Source organism: Lissotriton vulgaris, chromosome 7 (assembly GCF_964263255.1).
Source record: "Lissotriton vulgaris chromosome 7, aLisVul1.2, whole genome shotgun sequence".
Lineage (NCBI taxonomy): Eukaryota > Metazoa > Chordata > Amphibia > Caudata > Salamandridae > Lissotriton > Lissotriton vulgaris.
The window spans coordinates 526901238-526921830 of NC_141695.1; positions in this window are offsets into that span (position 1 = coordinate 526901238).

A 20593-nucleotide genomic window follows, 5' to 3' on the forward strand; every position below is an offset into this window, starting at 1 on the left:
ACCCATGGTGTTAGGCATGGCGGACTGCCTGTTGGAGATATGATTTAGGAAGGTGGGGAACAGATTGTCGAGTAGATCAAGGTACCTATCAGTGGATTGTAATAGGATAATCCCATTGTTATAGATGGAGATGGTCGCTCTGCCCGGGAACAGTTGGGATGGTGTAATAGAGAGTGTTAGGCCATGCGCGGTTTTTCTAGAGGTGGAGATGGTGAGGGAGGCGCGGAGCACTTTCCTCCACTGTGCTCTGCGTGGGGTGTAGAAGATGATATCAGTGCTCGTGGCCCCATTAGTTAGCGAGAAGTAGGTGTCCACAAACGGGGTTTCGGGGTGGGTCTTCAGGAAGTTGTGTTTGAAGCGTTTGGCGTTTTTTTTGGTGAGCTCGGATGGATAGTTAATCTTGTATGTGTGCTTGCCCATGCGTTCCATAATGGAAGAGGTGTAGGTATACGAGGTAGAGGAGGGGGGGTGGAGTGTGTAGGTGGGTGGACGCGGTTATAGGGCGGTAGGCATGTAGAGAATAAGGAGAGAAATAGCAGATAGCTAAAGGTGTGAACGCGGTTATAGGGCGGGAAGCGTGGAGAGATTAGCGGTGAGAAATAAAGTATAGTTATAGGTGTGAGATAATGAAGGAGACTGACTAGTCTAAGATGGCAACCACAGTGGTGTACTAGTCTAAGATGGCCGCCAGAGAGAGAATAGAGAGGCAGGAGTACAAGTCCTTTGTCTGTTGTTGGGTTAGCAAGCATATTATATTTTCTTTATACTTTTGTGTCTCTGGACAATATACATACATTAAATCACATATATACCCAATATGCAACTAGGATGGGCAGAATGTTTAATTCTGCCTGTAAAATTGGTTACATTTTGGTCACACCGTGTTACTCTTTAACGCGGAATTTCGGCCAAATTCTGACAATTGCTGTGTGCTGTAATTTTTCTCCCGCGAGGATCCAAAACATTCTTGCGGGATTTTCTAACATGGGTGGTCACAGGCACTCACAAGCAGTCAGAGGGCTGCCTCTCAGGTCAATCAATCAATCAATCAATCAATCAATCAATCAATCAATCAGGGGTTGGAAAAGCGCGCTACTCACCTGTGAGGGTCTCAAGGTGCTGGGGAAGGGAAAGAGGGTGGGGGGCTGCTCCGGTCAGTCGAAAAGCCAGGTCTTAAGTGCCCGTTTGAAGATTTGCAGGGTTGGAGAGCGTTCCAAGCTGTGGCTGCGGTGTAAGAGAAAGCTCTACCTCCCGCTCTGCTCAGACGAACGCGGGGAACCTCTGCCAATGCGAGGTCAGCTGAGTAGAGGTTCCTTTTGGGAGAGTGGAAACTCATTTGGTTGTTGAGGTATTTGTGTCTGATCTTGTTGAGGGTAAGCATGGGCGAATTTTGCGAATCTCGCGTTCGCGAATTTTGCAGATTTGCGAACTCGCAATTCGCAAAATCCGCGAATTCTCGCGAATTTATTTTTTTTGTGTGTTCGCGCGGGTTTCTGCCAGTTCGCGAGGGTTTTGTACAATTTCGCAAACGCGAACTTACCTGTCGGGTCGCAAGTTTCGCGAACTTGTTGTTTCTACGTGTCCAGCCTGTTTGGGACACTCTTCTTCATCACTGCCACTCTCTGTCACCACTGCCACTCTCTGACTACTCATGCCACCCTCTGGCCCACCCATGCCACCCTCTGTTTCATCACAGCACCCTCTGGTTGTCCAGTCAGTGTACATTATTGTGGCAAAGCAAGCACACCTTCCCTGCCTCAAGTGACCTGAATTAATTTGGGGCTGATTAATGTGTCACAGAATATTTTTTTAGCTGGCACCTGCTTCCTTAGTGCTTCCTGATTAGTGATCATTGTTGCAAAATTAGTTACAACACCTGCCCTGCCCCAACTGACAATAATGAATTAGGGGCTGATTAATGGATTTGAACTTCCAGCCTGGCTCCTGCTTGTCTCCCTTAGCTGTAATTCAGGACCTTTGTGGCATATGTGTAACTATTCTGAGGTTCAGAGCAGGGTCACATAATAGTTGCAACTGGCAACTGAACTCTGGAGGGGCCCCTCAGGAAGCACTACAGGAAATGGCTACTAATGATGAGCCTGAACTTTTGAACCTGGTAAGTAGTTTCAGTTTTGCTAAGATCGTATTTCTGCAATTTTGCGCTTATTCGCGGGGCGCGAAGTTGTACTGGGAAGCCGCGAACTCACTTGAACAGTGCGAGCAAGCCATAAAATCCGCTGCTCGCGGATTTGCGGATTTTGCCGGAGATTCGCGAATCTCGCGGATTGCGAATTTACCGAAAATCCGCAAAATCCGCGAGCGAAACGGATTTTCCGCCCATGCTTAGTTGAGGGATTTGAAGGTGTGCGTGAGTAGTTTGTAGGTAACTCTCTTCTCCACGGGAAGCCAGTGGAGTTCTCGCAGGTGTGGAGTCATGTGATCGTGGCGTGGTAACCCTAGGATAAGCCTGGCGGCCGCATTTTGTATGGTTTGGAGTTTGCGTAGTAGGCGTAGAGTGCGTTGCCGTAGTCGAGACGACTGGTGATGAGCGCTTGTGTGACAGTCTTTCTGCACTCCGGGGGATCCACTTGAAAGTTTTCCGTAGGATCCGGAGGCAGTTGAAACTGTTGGAGGACATGGTGTTGATTTGACGGTTCATGGAGAGGGAGGAGTCGAGGATTATGCCTGAGGTTGCGAGCGTGATCCGTCGGGGTGGGGGGGTCCAAGGGCGGGAGGCCATCAGGTGTCGTTCCAAGTGGATGGGCGAGGCCCGAAGATGAGCACCTCTGTCTTTTCGGAGTTGAGTTTGAGGCATCTGTCTTTCATCCATCTGGCCACGTTTGTCATTCCTTCCTGGAAGCTGAGTCTGGTGCCTTCGGGGTTGCTGGTGAGGGAGAGAATGAGCTGAGTGTCGTCCGCGTAGGACACAATGCTGAGTTTGTGCTGTCTGACGGCGATGGGGGACATGTATATGTTGAACAGAGTAGGGCTCAGAGAGGATCCTTGGGGGACTCCACGAATGATGTTGGTGGGTTTGGAGAGAAAGGGGGGGAGTATGACCCTCTGAGCTCTGTCGGAGAGGAAGGATCGGATTCAGTTGAGTGCGTCGCCCTCAATTCCCGCATCACGGAGCCTGGTGGTTAGTGTGCGGTGTGAGACGGTGTTGAATGCAGCTGAGAGGTCAAGGAGGATGAGAACTGCGGTGTGTCCCTGGTCGAGAAGAATATGGATGTCATCGGTGGCAACAATCAGTGCAGTCTCTGTGCTGTGGTTGCACCGGAACCCGGATTGGGAGGGGTCCAGGATGCAGTTATCTTCTTTGAACGTGGTCAACTTGGTGTTTACGAGCCTTTCTGTAACTTTGGCCGTGAACGGGAGGAGAGAGATAAGTCAGTAGTTCTTGAGGTCAGCTGGGTCGGCCGATGGTGTTTTGAGGAGGGGCTTCACTTTTGTGTGTTTTCAGTCCCCTGGGCAAGTGCCCGATGCCAGGGAGGAGTTGATGGTACGTGCTAGTTCGGGGGCGATGGCCGCGGAGGCTCTGTGGAAGATGTGCGGGGGCAGGGGTCCGTGGGGGCTCCTGCGTGAGATTTCTTCATGATGGTGGTGATGAGTTCAACGGATGCTGGGGTCCAAGTGGTGATAGTAGGTTTGGTGGTGGTGGTGGTGCTCGTGGGGGTGCAGGTCATGGTAGGCTCGTTGAAATTTTCTGATGGAAGAAGGTGCTGAGCTTGTTGCAGAGATCTTGGGAGTGTGTGATGTCCGAGGCTTCGCATGAGGACTTGGTCAGCTGTTTGATGGTGTTGAATAGTTCGCTAGTGTTGGTAGCGTTGTTGTTAATCTTTTCTCTGATGAACGTTCTTTTGGTCTCTCTGATCAGCTGGTGATAGTTCTTCGTGGCGATCTTGAGGTCGGTGTGGGCTTCGGTGGTCTTCCGGTTCCTCCAAGATTTCTCGAGACGCCTGCAGGTGCATCTGGACTCGAGGAGTTCGGTGGTGAACCAGGGGGCTTTGACCGGGCGTGCAGTGGAAGACTGCCGGAGATGAGCCAGCTTGTATGCACAACTGGCGATCCACCGGTGGAGTTCCTTGGCAGCTCCATCGGGGTCGGCGGCGTCTGATGGGGGCACGAGGAGGAGGGTGGCGTTGAGAAGGTTTTCGGTAACCTTGACCCAGTTCCCTCGGGGCGGGCGCGGGGCTTGTTTGGGTGCGGAGCTGGTTGTGAAGGTGAAGGGGATGCAGTGGTGGTCTGTCCAGGAGTGATGGGTCGTGTGGGTGAACCTGATGTTTGACCCTTCGGCGAAGATGGAGTCCAGCGTGTGCCCCGTGATGTGTGTGGGAGTATTGACCAGTTGCTTGAGTCCTAGGCTGGTGAGATTTTCAAGTAGCGCGTTGGAGTCGGGGTCCCGGAGGTTATCGAGGTGAAAATTGAGATCTCAGAGCAAGATGTAGTTGGACGTGATGACGTGGGCTGCGGCCATTTCGGTGATGGTGGTGGTGGGTTGTGCACGGGGACCAGGTGGCCTGTAGATGAGCATGCCCCAAAGCGTAGTTCTGGGGTTGGTGTGTATCTGGAAGTGGAGGTGTACTAGGTTGGGAAGAGTGCTGCTAGGACTGGAGGAGGAGAGTTGGATGGAGGCTTTGTGAGGCCTGCCCCAGGTGGTTGGGGCGGTATATCCTCTTGAGTTTGTATCCATCTGGTATGGCTGTGGGGACGTCTGGCCCAGAGCTGGCAGTAGTCCAGGTCTCAGTGAAGAACACGATGTCCGGGGCGAGGGTGTTGAGTAGGTCCCATATCTCTATGGCGTGCCGGTGCAGGTGCAGGGATCGTGCGTTGAGGAGGATGCAGTTGATGGTGTTTGCAGGCTTGGCGGTAGGCGGTACTTTGCTGGCTAATGGCATGATGTCGTTGGGGAAGGTGCTTCTGCACTGAGCGCACGAGAAGGCTCCATGTGTGTTGTTAGGTGAGGCTTGTATGCAGTCATTGTGGCGGCCGGGTTGGAGTGCAAAGAGGATGGCGGGTGTGTAGCGGTGGTGGACTGGAGGACCAGGGGTCCTGGCACTGGGCGGGAGGCGGCAAGGTGCTACGGCTCTTAAGACAAACAATCAGGCAGAAGAGGCAGACACCTGTGAAAGAAAAACAGACACAGAGCACACAAGCACACAACATGACAACACTGTCAGAGCGCGAAAACCAATTAAGCTGAAAACCTGTTGCAGAGTCGGGGGCAAGGCTCGAACTCTGCTGCTGGGCTGGATGCAGCGGAAAACTTCTGGCGGAGCTGCCGGGGAGCGTGCTGTCTGGCCGAGGTCAGAACAGCACACGCGCTCCCCCCGCAGCGGTCGCCGTTATGAAGGGGAGGGGGCGGGCTAGAGGAGGAGGCGGGCGGGAGACTAGTGGGGGAGGGTCTATGAGGAAAAGATCAGGTAAAGATCAGGTAGATTTGCTGTCCCTCTTGTAGATTTTCTACTCATGCAGCAGCAAAATCAACTTGAATGGCCGCACACTCTTGTGCATCGCATGGTGCCATTCACACTGATTTTTCAGTGCTGCTTGTGCTACCAGTGCTAAATTGCAGCGCAGGCAGTTCTTTTGGTGGAACTCTATGGAATCTCACAGAGTTTTTATGTAACTCTGTGGAATTTAGCTGAGTGAAACTCTACCACTACCACCCGCCCATGCATTCAACATTAATATATTTTAAAGATGTATTTGTTCCTTGTCTCCAGATGTAAGTTTAGAATATATTAATTTAGTTCATAATCCACTGGGAGGTAGTCAAAATCAAAGGGTGTCAGATGAAGAGCCATCCATTTATTAATTTGCACATTGCAGTCTAAATTAATTAGTGCATAGTCCATTTCATACATAAGTACTTCTCCAAATAAAGGTCAACACATTTTGGCCATGTTAAGTTGTGGTTTCCTCAGGACCAAAGAATGGCATTGTCACATATTCATACAGGAAAAATGCATGACACATTTTATACTAGTATCAAATATTCACTAATATTTACAACACAATCCTGTCACGAACCACCACACATACAGAAGTGGGATTCACACAAAAAGTATATTAAATTAAAATTAATCAATCATAGCTACCTGCACAGTTTACCATAACTGAAAGGAAGTGGTCAGCTGGTGCACAAGCCAAAGGAGGATGTCTACTGAGACAGTGGACCACAAAATCAATGAAACAACACCCCCTGGTTGGGCATGGCTATGTACAGCAGTTAACAGAAGTGATATTAGTTTGGAATTTTTACATCTTCATGATTACAGGAGATGTGAAGCCTTACCAGAGTTTCAAGGAAGATTATGTTATGGCCCTAGAAATGCACACCCCCGCAACAGAGCTGAAACACATGTAGCCCCAAAAAACCCGGGGACCAAATGTTTTTTCCATTGGGATTTTACAAAGCAATTTTCTCATAATTAGACACAGAGATCACCAACATCTTTAATACATCCATTGGAGATAAGGTGGTGACACATCAATGCAAGAACCAGACATTATTCTAATTTACAAGCCAAGGAAAGACCTAGAAGAGTGTTCATCCTTCAGGTTTATTGCAGCACTCTTACATACTTAAAAATGTGCACCAATATTCTGGTCACTAGGCTGAACAATCTGATGCCATTTTTGGGATAGGTCATCCAGGCTGATTTTATCGAGCCTAGTCAGGGGAGAGACACAATCAGAAAAGTTGTAGTTGCAAAGGTAACAAGGAAGTGTATCTCGATATATCTAGTACCCTTGAATTCCTTAAAAGCGTTTGATCAAGTGATCTGGCACTTTGAGATTGCAATTCTCCAGAAGATAGGTCTGGACCCTAAGTTGTTAGGGTGGACGTTGGTTAACTTTAAAGTACTGAGTGAAGGTTCAGAGTAATTGGCAGGACGTGAGATAGTTACCTACTGCAGAGGGAGACAAGACAAGGATGCCTTATAATTCCCACTAGCTGCTTTATCAATTAGTGCACACCCAAAGGTTAAGGGGGTTACATTCGCAATAGACATTCCCAAACTATTCCTCTATGCTATGGACATTGTCCTAAACATATCTGGAAAAAAACAATACATACTCTACTCGACCTACTAAACCAGTTAAAATGTCTCTGGATTCAAAGTAAATAAGCATTAATTTGACCTCTTGAAATCCATACCCGAAGACCAAGTTGAATGGTACCGGGAACATTACTGCCGAAATTTACAACTCCAAAAATAAGCTACTTAAGTGTATAACTGACAAAGAAGCTATAGGGCTGGTATTCGGCCAATTGGCCAGCACATGCTGATGCACTTTGGAGGGCCTGAGATGGTGGCATTGACTGTTCAAATATTTTGCCTGGGCTGTATTCTTGAGATAAAGGTGAATGTCCTCCCCAACTATTGTATCTGTTCCAAATCCTACAGGTAGTTAGTCATGCCCTAAATTATTGGGTTTATAGTTCAAGATCAACTTTGCTTGGGTGGAGGCAAATTGAGTATTAATAAGAAATGTCTTTAGGCCCATAGAGGGGCAAAGAGGGGTAGCCTGCTCTGATTGTTTTGAAGTACTACAAACCAAGACATCTTAAGGAGATAGTGGAGAGGACATCTAGAGAATGCGAAATGATATGGCCGCTAGTGTGTCAGGAAGCAGTGGGCAAGACACTGTGGGACCTAGCCTGTCTAGAAAAGAGACACAGACTATTAATTCGAGGTCTAGAATTATATGGCCATGTAGGGGAACTTAAAGTTGTTTCAGTCCCTGACACACCAATTTACTATAATCTGTACTTCACTCCATAATTGTTCGATTACTTTTTTGAAATATGGAAATGTGGAAGTGGATAACATTATCTGATCAATTTTTCCAAAGGTGGGTCAAATCCTTAAATATTTGAGGGGGGATTTAAAATCAGGAGCAGCATAGACTACATCAGTTACATCATTGGTGCCTGTTCCCAGCTAATAAGTTAGCCAAATATTCCATAACAGCCCACCAGTACTGAAATAGTTTATATAGATAAGTAGATCATTGAGAAAGATATGATACAACATGAAGCAAGGTAATTGGGGTGCAAGCATGGGCTGAACTATGGTAGGACATACCACACGCCTTCAGAAGCATTCCATGCAGGGATGTAACCTAATCACAGTTTGAAAAAACATACATGCCTTACTGCGCATTTACAGCATTTTATGAAGAACTTGGACATCTCAACGAATTATTATTGAACAAAGCCCTGATGAAGTTCAAGTTTAAACTGAACGAAACGCGTTGGCAGGGTGTTGTGCGTTGATGCAAAGGATTTGAATCTATACTACTATTATAAAGGAAGAACTTTGAACCTTTGAGGCGGGTAAACTCGGGAACCACAGCGCCAATCCAAACACCCGATACATCGTTGGAATTGGCAGGGTCTGTAGATGGACATAGGCTATATAAAATAAACAAATATACGTTATTTAAAATATTTACCTTAAAAAAAAAAAGTAGTCCCTTGGAAGTAGCGCCGGCCGGCCGTGACGTGTGTGCTGACATCAGGAGCCAGGGAGGAGCGGCGGACATCAGCGCGGGGAGGAGCAGCGGACAGGCGGGGAGGAGCGGCGGACAGGCGGTAAGGAGCGGCGAGGAGCGGCGAGGAGCGGCGGACAGGCGGGGAGGAGCAGTGAGCGGCGGATGAGGTAGGTGAAATACAAAAGCTACAGGCGGGGAGGAGCGGTGAGCGTAGGTGAAATACAGGCGGGGAGGAGCGGTCAGCGTAGGTGAAATACAGGCGGGGAGGAGCGGTGAGCGTAGGTGAAATACAGGTGGGGAGGAGCGGTGAGCGTAGGTGAAATACAGGCGGGGAGGAGCGGTAAGCGTAGGTGAAATACAGGTGGGGAGGAGCGGTGAGCATAGGTGAAATACAGGTGGGGAGGAGCGGTGAGCATAGGTGAAATACAGGCGGGGAGGAGCGGTGAGTGTAGGTGAAATACAGGCGGGGAGGAGCGGTGAGCGTAGGTGAAATACAGGTGGGGAGGAGCGGTGAGCGTAGGTGAAATACAGGCGGGGAGGAGCGGTAAGCGTAGGTGAAATACAGGTGGGGAGGAGCGGTGAGCATAGGTGAAATACAGGTGGGGAGGAGCGGTGAGCATAGGTGAAATACAGGCGGGGAGGAGCGGTGAGTGTAGGTGAAATACAGGCGGGGAGGAGCGGTGAGCATAGGTGAAATACAGGCGGGGAGGAGCGGTCAGCATTAAATGAAGCAAAAGAGGTAACAAACTGTGCATTACAAAAGTGAGAATCGTGAGCCAACAAAATACAAGAGCTAGCAAACGGTGCATTACATGAGGAAAAAGTGACACTTACAGGTTACAAAAGCGTACAAATGAAACATAGAGGTATAATACTGCAATATATGAAGGAAGGCTCCGGGGGACCCACGGACATTACAAAAGTGAGTGCATTACAAAAGTGAGAATCGTACAAAAGTTAGAATCGTGAGCCAACAACATACAAGAGGTAACAAACGGTGCATTACATGAGGAAAAAGTGGCGGGGAGGAGCGGTGAGCATAAGTGAAATACAGGCGGGGAGGAGCAGTGAGCATTAAATGAAGCAAAAGAAGTAGCAAACCGTGCATTACAAAAGTGAGTGCATTACAAAAGTGAGAATCGTGAGCCAACAAAATACAACAGCTAGCAAACGGTGCATTACATGAGCAAAATGTGACGTGTGCAGGTTACAAAATATTACAAAGGAAACATAGAGGTATAATACAGCAATATATAAAGGAAGGATCCGGGGGACCCACGGACAACGTCGGGGCGGGCGGGGGCCCTGAAGCATCATTGCTCCCGGACAAGGTCGGGACGGGCTGCTAGTTGAAAAAATAAAGAAATAATTAAAAGGATTATTTGATCTTACGCATATCTTTATTGACTGTGGATATCAAGTTTGATGGTGCACCATTTCAAGAATCAAGAGCTTGCAAAATGATGTATTAGTAGTACTTTACCCCACGATGCTCACTTAGGATTTTCCTCTCTGCACTGGACAGATGTTGGAGATGCTCTTTTGGAGAAGGTCCCGTCACACATCTTCTATGAATGCCACAGATAAAACATGCTGGAAGGATGTTCTGGGGCATATGAGGTGGGGTCATGTTCTTACTGATTCCACAAAGCCCAAGCTTACTTTGTCAGCATTGAGACATCACAAGCTGGAGGGATCAAATATAGCAAATTAGGCACTTGATTCAAGTGATGCGTGCTGCAAACATTTTGGTTGTTCTCTGTTATGAATCAGAGAATGGCCTAGATAATGACTGGAGCATTGACAACATATTGCAGTGGAGAAGCTGAGGCATGACCTATCAGGTGCAGAAGTAAAATTCCTGAAGTATCGGAGCCCACAGCAAGACGTTTTCATGCGTCAGAAACATATGTGTGCTTTTCAGCACAGTTGACCTCCCTACAGCTTTTTGCTTAGCATAAATCGACTTATGAATGGAAATACTGTGAGTGACAGAACGTTATTTAAAATAAAAAAACTATATAAGCTTTTCTGGGGAAATATTTTTTATTTACCTAAAATGAAAAGCTGGTTCTTAGGAACAAAAGTAGCGCTATTTCAGGAAATATGAATCTCATGTTTGGTGCTAAAATTATTCTACTTTCATAATATATGTAAATTTGATATTTGAGTATTTCATGCTGAGTTGAATGCCCCTACTGCTAATGCTATTTCCTTTGCCTTACTGATGTTGTTAATTTCCGATAATGCCCTCGTCAAGAATTTTCTCTATCATGTAACTTCAAATCAATATAGATAGGGAAGGATGGAAAAATCAAATTACGGGGAAGGTGGAACTAAAGAAAGGTGAAGTTGTGTAAAGGTGCAGGTGTTCCCAATAAAGACAGGACACTAGTATTGGGAGGTACGCTGATTTAATTTTGTAATTAGCTTAGAGAGCGCCGAGCTGATGTGCTCCGCTCTCCGACATTCGCGCCTCTCACTAAGGATGCGAGCGCAGCCGTCAAAATGGCCGCCGGCACGTTGCGTCACCACGCGACGTGCATACACTAGAGCGCTACATTACATATCTCCCTTTTTTCCAAACAATGAAACTTTTAACTTACAGTCCGCCGCTCATGTCAAAGTCTTGAAACCTGGCTGGTCTCACCACAGTTCTTCCCCTCCGGGTCAGTCTTACCGGGGTAGGTGCGGCCTCCCTCTCGTGAGTCTCTGCACCGCCCCCTTCATTGCTCGGCGCGGCAGCACTCTCCCCTGATCTCCTTATGTTAATTTCTCTCACCATTTCCTTGCTGCTATTGTCACCTTGCTCCTCGCCACATTCTCTTCTCCTCAAGTCCAATTCCTCATCAACTTGTTCCTGCTCTGCGTTGGGTTCCTCCACGCCTTCTAGATCCGATCCATCTTGGCTCCACCGTAGTACCTTGTTGCATCTCGCCATGCGGTCCTGAGACCATACATTTCGGTCGCTCAACAAGGCCGCTCTGTCATACACCTCCTTGACCTGCAGTGGTTTACTGTACTTGCTGTCCCCCTTCCTGTGCAGCGTTGCTAACTTGACTCGCACCCACTCACCTTCTTCTAACCCAGTATCCTTCACGTTCCTGCAGTTGTTTTTAGTGCTTGGCATATATGGCCTGTGCTTTCTCAAAGTTTGCTTGGACCACTGCAGGGGACCATTTACTCGTTATGGTTTTCTCTTTCCATACTCGGTTGTCCTTTGTGAAGGGGTCACGGCCCCTCAATATTTGAAAGGGGCTATATCCTGTCCCTGTGGGGGTGATTCTGTACGCCCACACCATATGCCATATTTCCTTCTCCCAGTCCTTGATGTTTGATATCGCTGCTTGCACTGACCCCATCACTACTCTATTGAAACGTTCTACCAGTCCATTACCGGCGGGGTGATAGATTGAAGTGTGTTTGGAGAGGATGCCATTTCTTTCCATAAAGATGATCCACTTGTCTGAGGTAAACTGGGGGCCGTTATCACTCAGGATGAATTTAGGAATGCCTTCCCTCACAAACGTGTCGGTCAAAAACCTTAAGATTGTCTCTGTGCCCATCACCTCCTCCACCTTCTTTTCGGGCCATTTCGAATATCTGTCAATGAGGACGCACACATACTTTTGGATGCCTTGTCCATCCAAGACTGGGCCCAAGATGTCTATGGACAGTTCCTCCCATGGATTCTGTGGAGGATCGAATTTTCCCAGCGCTGGTTGTAGGGGTTTGAGTGTCTTGTCTACTCCCTGGCAGTGTAAGAAATCCCTGACATGCCGCTCAGCCCGTAGGTCCATGCCTGGCACCAGTAATTTTGCTTAGTTATCAATTTCATCTTTCCTATCCCTAAATGACCTTTTTGGAGTATTGTCAATAAATTAGGAATTATGCTTGCTGGGGGTATGACCTTGTCTCCCCTGTAAACAAACACTCCTTGATCGTCCATTGACAGCTCTTCCCTGACCTCGTAGTACGGTTTTAGGTTCTCATTGGTTTGTCTTTTATCTGGCCAGCCCTTTATAATGTATGTTTTCATCTCCTGCATGGTCTGGTCTTCACTGTAGGCTTCACTCCATTCCTGATTACTGATAACTCTTTCCTGGTTCTCCATTAGGGCTACCATTTCTTCTCCACCTGACTGATCTTCTTCTCCAGGCTCCATGGCCGCCGCCCTGCTTAAGTAGTCCGCCACTCTGTTCCGACTGCCTGGGATGTATTCTACATCGTATCTAAATTCCAGTAGTTTCAATGTCATCTTCGAAATCCTGGGAGTGGCGCTCGCATGCCCGCTGGACGTAAGTACCTTCACCAGAGGTTTGTGGTCCGTCTTTAACTGGAACTGTGTGCCCCACAGGAATTGTCTGAACCTTGTCGTTGCCCATACAACTGCCAGCATCTCCTTTTCAATGACACTGTATTGTTTTCTGTGTCGCTCAGTGTGCGGGACGCAAAACTGAGGGTTTCCATCACTCCTTGCCCTCGGTCCTGCATCAACACCGCGCCTAATCCCTTGTCGCTGGCGTCTGTTGTGAGCACTGTCCTGCCCTGGGGGTCATATCCTTGCAGGGGTATGGCTCCTACTACATCTTTCTTGATTTCCTCGAATTCTCTTTGAGCTTCCTCCGTCCAGCAAAACACCGAACTCTCTCTTGTTAGCTTTCTCATGTGATGCGTCTTTGTTGCGAAATGCTGCACGAATTTACTGTAGTATTCTGCCATTCCTAAGAATGACCTGACATCCTCCTTGCTAGCGGGTGGTGGTGCTTCACAAATCGCCCTTACGTTCTCGGTTTTTGGTGTGATTCCTCGCACTCCGATTTCGTGCCCTAGGTAGGTCACTGATTCCATGCCCAAACGGCACTTTGCCCACTCCACCGTGAGTCCTTTATCTTCCAAGACTTTCAGTACTTTGTTTAGTTTTGCATCATGGTCTAGCTTGTCTCGCCCCATCACCAGGATGTCGTCCTGGAAGTACTGGATACCATCCATATTTTTAAATAGTTGGTGCATCAGTTTCTGAAACACCGCTGCAGCCGATGCCAGTCCAAACGGCATGCGACGGAACTGGTAGCACCCGAAGGGGGTAATGAATGATGTCAATTTCCTGCTCTCCGGGTGCAATGCAATTTGGTGGTATGCTGAGGTCAAATCTATGGTAGAGTACAACTTGATTCCTCTCGTCTTGGCCAACATCTATTCGAATCTTGGCAAGGGGAACTTCTCCACCACAATGTTTTTTGTTCGATTCGCGCAGGTCTACGCATAATCTGACCTTCCCGCTGGGTTTCATGACCACCACCAATGGTGCCAGCCACTCAGCACACGTGATCGGTTCGATGATCCCCTTCCTTTCTAATTCTTGCCGTTCTTCTTGCAGCGCCTCTCTCACTGCCAGGGGTACATTTCTCACCTTATGAGACACCGGTATGGCTTCTTCCTTAAGAACTATTTTGTGTGCGAATTTTTCTAGCTTTCCCACCATGCCTACGAATACTTTGGGGTACTCTCTCTTTCACTTGTCCAGGTCTGGCCAAACTTCAGGTTCTGTGAGCAGTATCTGCTCTTTCCCTCCTGGATCCAGTTTGATGCCCAGGTCGCCCTGGTCTAGCCATCCCAGCACAGATGGTCCCCTTTCCGATATATACAGTTTGCAGTTGGCGCTGCGTCCTCTGAATTCAAACCTTAATGGCCTGAATCCGACCATGGGTATGCGATGTCCATTATACGTGACTGGTCGGATGTCCAATTTCTCCAGGTCTGGGCCCAAGTGTGGCTTGAATTTTTAATTCCACACCGCTCTCTGGACTATGGTGAAGGGCGAGCCAGTATCTGCCACTATACTTATCGGCACTCCTCCAATCGTCATGTCCAGTACCGGCTTTGTCGATCTTTTGTTGTCTACGCTCAACACTTGGTCGTAGATGCAGAGTGCGGTGTCATCATCCTCCTCCGCGTCTTCTTTCTGGTCCTCTCGTTCTTGGTCAATGTATTTCACCATGCTTCTGGAGGATTTCCTGTGGCACACTTTCTCGTAGTGGCCTACGATTCGACAGTACATACATTTGGTGCGAAATGCTGGACACTTCCTGTCATGTGCTTTGTGGGCCCAGCTCCCGCATCTATAACAGTCCTTCTTATTGTTCCCTGTCTGTTTCCTCGGAGGACCTGGGTTGCCTTGCCACTTGTTAGGTCCCTTCGATGAGGATCCCTTATTTCTATAGTCCTTGCGGGGCTCCTCGTCTTCTACCCTGTTCACCATTGGACTTGCTATCGTCTCTCTCTTCGCCGCCTCCACGGACCTGCGCGCCAATTCTGCCCTCTTTTGACTATCACCATCACCTCTTTCAGCGTGGCGTCGCCGCTGGCCCACAGCTTGTCCTGCACGGCCGTGCTCGTGGTGTGCATCACAATTTGATCCTTGATGAATTCATCCTGGAATGTGTCATATTTGCACGTGGCCGCCAGTACCGCCGCGTACTCTTCCACTGATTCCCCTGGCCGTTGCTTCCTTTGCTGGAAGTTGAATCTGTCTATCGATACACAGACTGCCGGCTTATAGTGTTCATTTAAGTCATCTATAGCATGGGCATACACGTCGTCATCTGTGCTCCCTCGTTGTTTGGGTACTAGATTCTTGTAGATTCTGAGCCTCTCCGGGCCTAGATTATGTAACAGAATCCGCTTCTTCCTCTTGCTGGTGAACTTTTCATCATTTTCGTCTTCGAGCACTTCTATGAAGTTGTCAATATAGTCTCTCCAATCTTCCCACTTCATGAGGGGTTCCCCTGGTTTAGATAAGAATTGAACTGGGGCTGTTGCATATGCCGCTTGTGCGCACATCTTTTCGCGCTTTTCTGTGGGTGGCATACCGCTATGGCTTCTGGGACTGCCTGGCGCAGTGTTTCCCTCCTGTTTCTTGGTTTGTAGATGGGGGCTCTTTGTGTCTGCCCCTTCGCTCTTCCCTGAGGTAGCCAGCGCTGATGCCCTTGGTCGTGGGGTCGTAGGTTATCTTGGGTGCCCTTGTCTTCAGCTGGCCCTTTTTTTTTTCCCCCAGTGCTCGGTTGGTGCCAGTGGGGCTATGGGCTCTGCCGGGCTCTCTAATGACAGCTTGTCAGCGTGTGGTTGCTTACTTGCAGATTGACGCTTAGCTGGTTGTCTCAGGTGCCTGGTTCAGCTAACCTGCCTCCTCTGTCCTAATTGTCTATCTCTTTTGTGCTTCATTATTTTCCTATTGGTGTTCCTTTGTTCATGATCCCATCCTCATCGCCATTGTAAAGGTGCAGATGTTCCCAATAAAGACAGGACACTAGTATTGGGAGGTACGCTGATTTAATTTTGTAATTAGCTTAGAGAGCGCCAAGCCGATGTGCTCCGCTCTCCGACATTCGCGCCTCTCACTAAGGATGTGCGCGCAGCCGTCAAAATGGCCACCGGCACGTCGCGTCACCACGCGACGTGCATACACTAGAATGCTACATTACAAGTTGTATTCATCTTTAAAATGTTATATTGCTTCGCTTAGCCTGATTACTAAAACTGCCAAATTTCCTAATGCTTTTTAACTGGCCCTGGGTGAGATTTGAATTACGCATGAGTAATCTCAGTGGTGTTGGTAACTTTTTGTGGCATGAAATTACCAAAAATTATCCGAGTACACACGCTTGCATAATTTTGCCTAATGTGGTGCAAAAATACATAGCCAAGACCACAGGAATAGAGGGGTAGATTTACAAGCCCCTTGCGTCACTTTTGTGCCGTTGTTGCGCCACTTTTGTGACGCAACGGCGGCGTAAAAGTTGCAGCCCATTTACAAAGTGACGCATCTAGGGATATGCTTCACGTTGTAAAGCCCTGCATGACATTATACCCGCGTCAGGTATAATGTATGCAGTGTAGGTATTCCCATGCAGGAAAGCCTCGAAAAAGTAAAGCTGTGAAAATCTACATAATTTCACTGTGTGACTTTTAGGACGCCAAAACCTTACGCCTGCTTGAAGCAGGCATAAGGATTGACGCAATGTATTGGGAATTGGCCACAACACACATTGCTGAAGTTGCGTCGTGCTTGCGACACGACCCCAGCAATCCGTGACTTTTCCGTCAACAGATGCGTGGAATTTCTGACGCATCTGTCAATCCTTGCGCCATGGAACGCCGTATTGAAAATGCCATGGTGACGCAAGGGTTTTTCATAGTGGCACAGAGAAAGTGACGCATCTCTACAGATGCGTCACTTTCTTGTAAATCTGCCCAAAGTGCTTAGCGTAAAATGCCTCATAAGGTCCATTGTGGAAGTACTGGTGCATTGTGCACTAAAAAATAGCTCTGCCTTGTAAAATTCTGCATAATCTCACATAATTTTGCTGTCATTTTGCTTAATTATGCTACAGCAAATTACGCAAGTTATGCCCATTCCTATTTTTGACCACTTTTTAGATAAATTGGATTGAAAAATGGTGCACATTGGCGTACATTTTTAGCAGGTTTTTTAAGGGGACTAGACTTCCATCACCCCTGGGGAGAATCAGACATTTCTGGCACACAATAAAATTATTTAAATATTTTGTGAGCGCCTCTTCAGAATTACCAACAAATCCAATGACTTTTGTAGCCAATATTATTACAAAATTTACAATTTGGGTTCATTTTCTCAAAAATGTCTAGGAATTCCCTTTCAATCTGCCTGCACTCCTATAACTTTTTCGTAAAATTCTATTAATATTGTGCTGTGGAATGCACCATGTGGGCACCATTTCTTTCTAACATTTCCATGGGAAGAACACAACCCCTGAATAGCTCTAGGCAATGTTCAGCTTCACTTTCTCGCTCTGTGCCATTCATGATATGGTTCAAAATGGGGGTATTTTATTATCCTGGCTACTCTTATGGAAAGGTTTAATTTGGGGGAAAACCAGACACACCTATAGCAATAGCTTCAACAAACCTAGGGCCATATTATCAAGAAAGGGCGATACATTATCGCTGCTTTTATCGACAGGAAACTGCCGCTAAAGCGGCGATAATGGGCTTGATAATATGCTCTTGTGAATTCCTATAGTATCCCATGTTCACACCAGAACATGGGCTTCCATGGGAATTCACAATGGCATATTATCAAGCTTCCTGCCGATAAAAGCGGCGAAAATGTATCGCCCTTTCTTGATAATATGGCCCCTAGTGCACAGTATTTATTTACTTTATGAAACAGACATCTCCCGTCTGGAAAGCCAATGTACGGTAGGATGTTTTGTACCATTAATTTGTGTTAACTTTTGCTTTTTTCACTAAGCTTAGGTCAAGCTTATTGCAGTAGTGTTCAAAAGGTCCTGACGAAAACCGGGTAGGCTTAACTTTCCTACAATGGCTGAAACATGTTGACCAAACACTATCTTTAATAGACAGTTATTATTTCAATCTGTCTCACACTCATTTTAATTTTGACACCATGATTTTCCCTAATAAAACTTTCCTTAAATCATGGTAGCCAATTTTGCATCTCACTTTTTGATTCTTTTTGCACACATTTTTTCTCACTGCAATTTAACATCCCACACCATTTCAAACTGATTTGACTTTTGGTACGATCCATCACTGGTGGCTCCTTGGGTTTGGAGAAGCACATAATTCCAACAGGTGTGTGGCTCCTTAACCGGACCATCTTTAGTTCTATCCCAGATGATGAAGCTTTGCCATATGGGTGGGCTGATGGGATTCATTTCCTTTTTGTTGTACACACTTTACAGGTAGACACAGAGTCCGTCACATTTTTCTTTGCCCCCACTAGTTGTACAGACCATTGACAGTCCTTTTTGTATTGTTACAATTTACACAAATACATACATGAATTCATATGGAAGGAAAGCGAAGGATTGCTTCCCAAAATGTAAACAGTAAATATCTGTAAGCCAAGGGGTTCATTTACGGCTACAGCAGATGTGTTGCCAAACAACTCAAGTGTCTGAGGCCCTGAGTGAACATCCCGGAGGCATCTGGCACATCACATGAAGAATTCCCTGCTCCTTCGATGGGACATTTTCACTGACAGTGCTCCAACTGACATGAGGATAAACACTTTGAAAGATAACCCAATGCTAGGCAGACCACCATGCTATGTTGACTTAAAGGTACTGGTTTTGTCTTTCAGAAACCTTTGAAGTAGCAGTTTGTTTCTGAAACCCAAACAAGAAGTGCCCCTACGGAGCATCCATCAAATTTCCAACAGGACTCTCTCAAGCTTGCCACCCGGAAGCACCACCAACTGATCCGCGCCACCAAGAAAACTGCATACAAGGACCGGCTGGACAACAACGCACACAACTTCAAGGAACTCTTCAACATCGTGAAAGAGCTCTCCAACCCCAACGCCGGAAACAACGACATCACCCTATCGCAAGACCTCTGCAACTCCCTCGCCTCCTACTTCCACAACAAGATCGCGGACATACACAACAGCTTCAGCATTCAACCGACGCACGCCACGACCGCAGCAACGCCCCCCACCACCACCCTCCGCGCCTGGACTCCGATCAACACCAAAGACACCGTCCGCATGATGAACTCCATCCACTCCGGATCTCCGACCGACCCCTGCCCTCACCACGTCTTCAACCACGCTGTCATCGCACCCCACCTGCGGGACATCATCAACACCTCCTTCGACACCGCCACCTTCCCGGAGATCTGGAAGCACGCCGAACTCAGCGCTCTACTAAAGAAACCAACAGCGGACCCCACCGAACTCAAGAATTACCGCCCCATCTCGCTCCTCCCGTTTCCAGCCAAAGTCATCGAGAAGACCGTCAACAAACAGCTGGCCGCCTTCCTCGAGACAAATGGATCCCTCGACCCCTCACAGTCTGGCTTCCGAGCCAACCACAGCACCGAGACCGCCCTCATCGCTGCCACCGATGACATCCGAGCCCTGATGGACAACGGAGAAACAGCGGCCCTCATCCTCCTAGACCTCTCCGCGGCATTCGACACTGTCTGCCACCGCACCCTAGTGCAGCGCCTCAGCAACGTCGGAATCCAGGAGAAGGCACTGGAATGGATCATCTCCTTCCTCGACGGAAGAACACAGAGAGTCCGTCTACCACCGTACAAGTCAGAGGCCACCGAAGTCATCTGCGGCGTCCCTCAAGGATCCTCGCTGAGCCCCACCCTCTTCAACGTCTACATGAGCCCCCTTGCGGCCATCGCACGCCAACACAACCTCAACATCATCTCCTACGCCGACGACACCCAGCTGATCCTCTCCCTGACCAACGACCCCGCCGCCGCCAGAGCCAACCTTCACGAAGGGATGAAAGATGTAGCCGAGTGGATGACGACCAGCCGCCTGAAACTGAACTCAGACAAGACGGAAGTCCTCATCCTGGGCTCCTCGCCCTCCACCTGGGATGACTCTTGGTGGCCCCCCGCCCTGGGCACCGCACCCAAACCGACAGACCACGCACGCAACCTGGGCTTCATCCTGGACTCCACCCTCTCCATGACCAGACAAGTCAACGCCGTCTCCTCGTCGTGCTTCAACATCCTGCGCATGCTATGAAAGATCTTCCGGTGGATCCCCACCGAGACCAGGAAGACGGTCACCCAGGCCCTTGTCACCAGCCGACTGGACTACGGCAACGCCCTCTACGCCGGAACCACCGCCAAGCTCCAGAAGAGACTCCTGCGGATCCAGAACACCTCAGCCAGACTCATCCTCGACATCCCACGAAACAGCCACATCTCCGGACATCTGAGAGACCTGCATTGGCTCCCCGTCAACAAAAGAATCACCTTCCGTCTTCTCACCCACGCACACAAAGCCCTACACGATCAAGGCCCGAGCTACCTCAACAACCGCATCAACCTCTACGCTCCCAAACGCCACCTCCGATCAGCCAGTCACGCCCTCGCCGCCGTCCCCCGCATCTGAAGAACGACAACAGGAGGAAGGTCCTTCTCCTACCTGGCCGCCAAGACCTGGAACTCCCACCCTCCCGACCTGCGCCTGACCCAAGACCACCTCTCCTTCAGGAAGAAGCTCAAGACCTGGCTGTTCGAGCAGTAGCAGCACCCCCTCCCCCCCCCAAGCGCC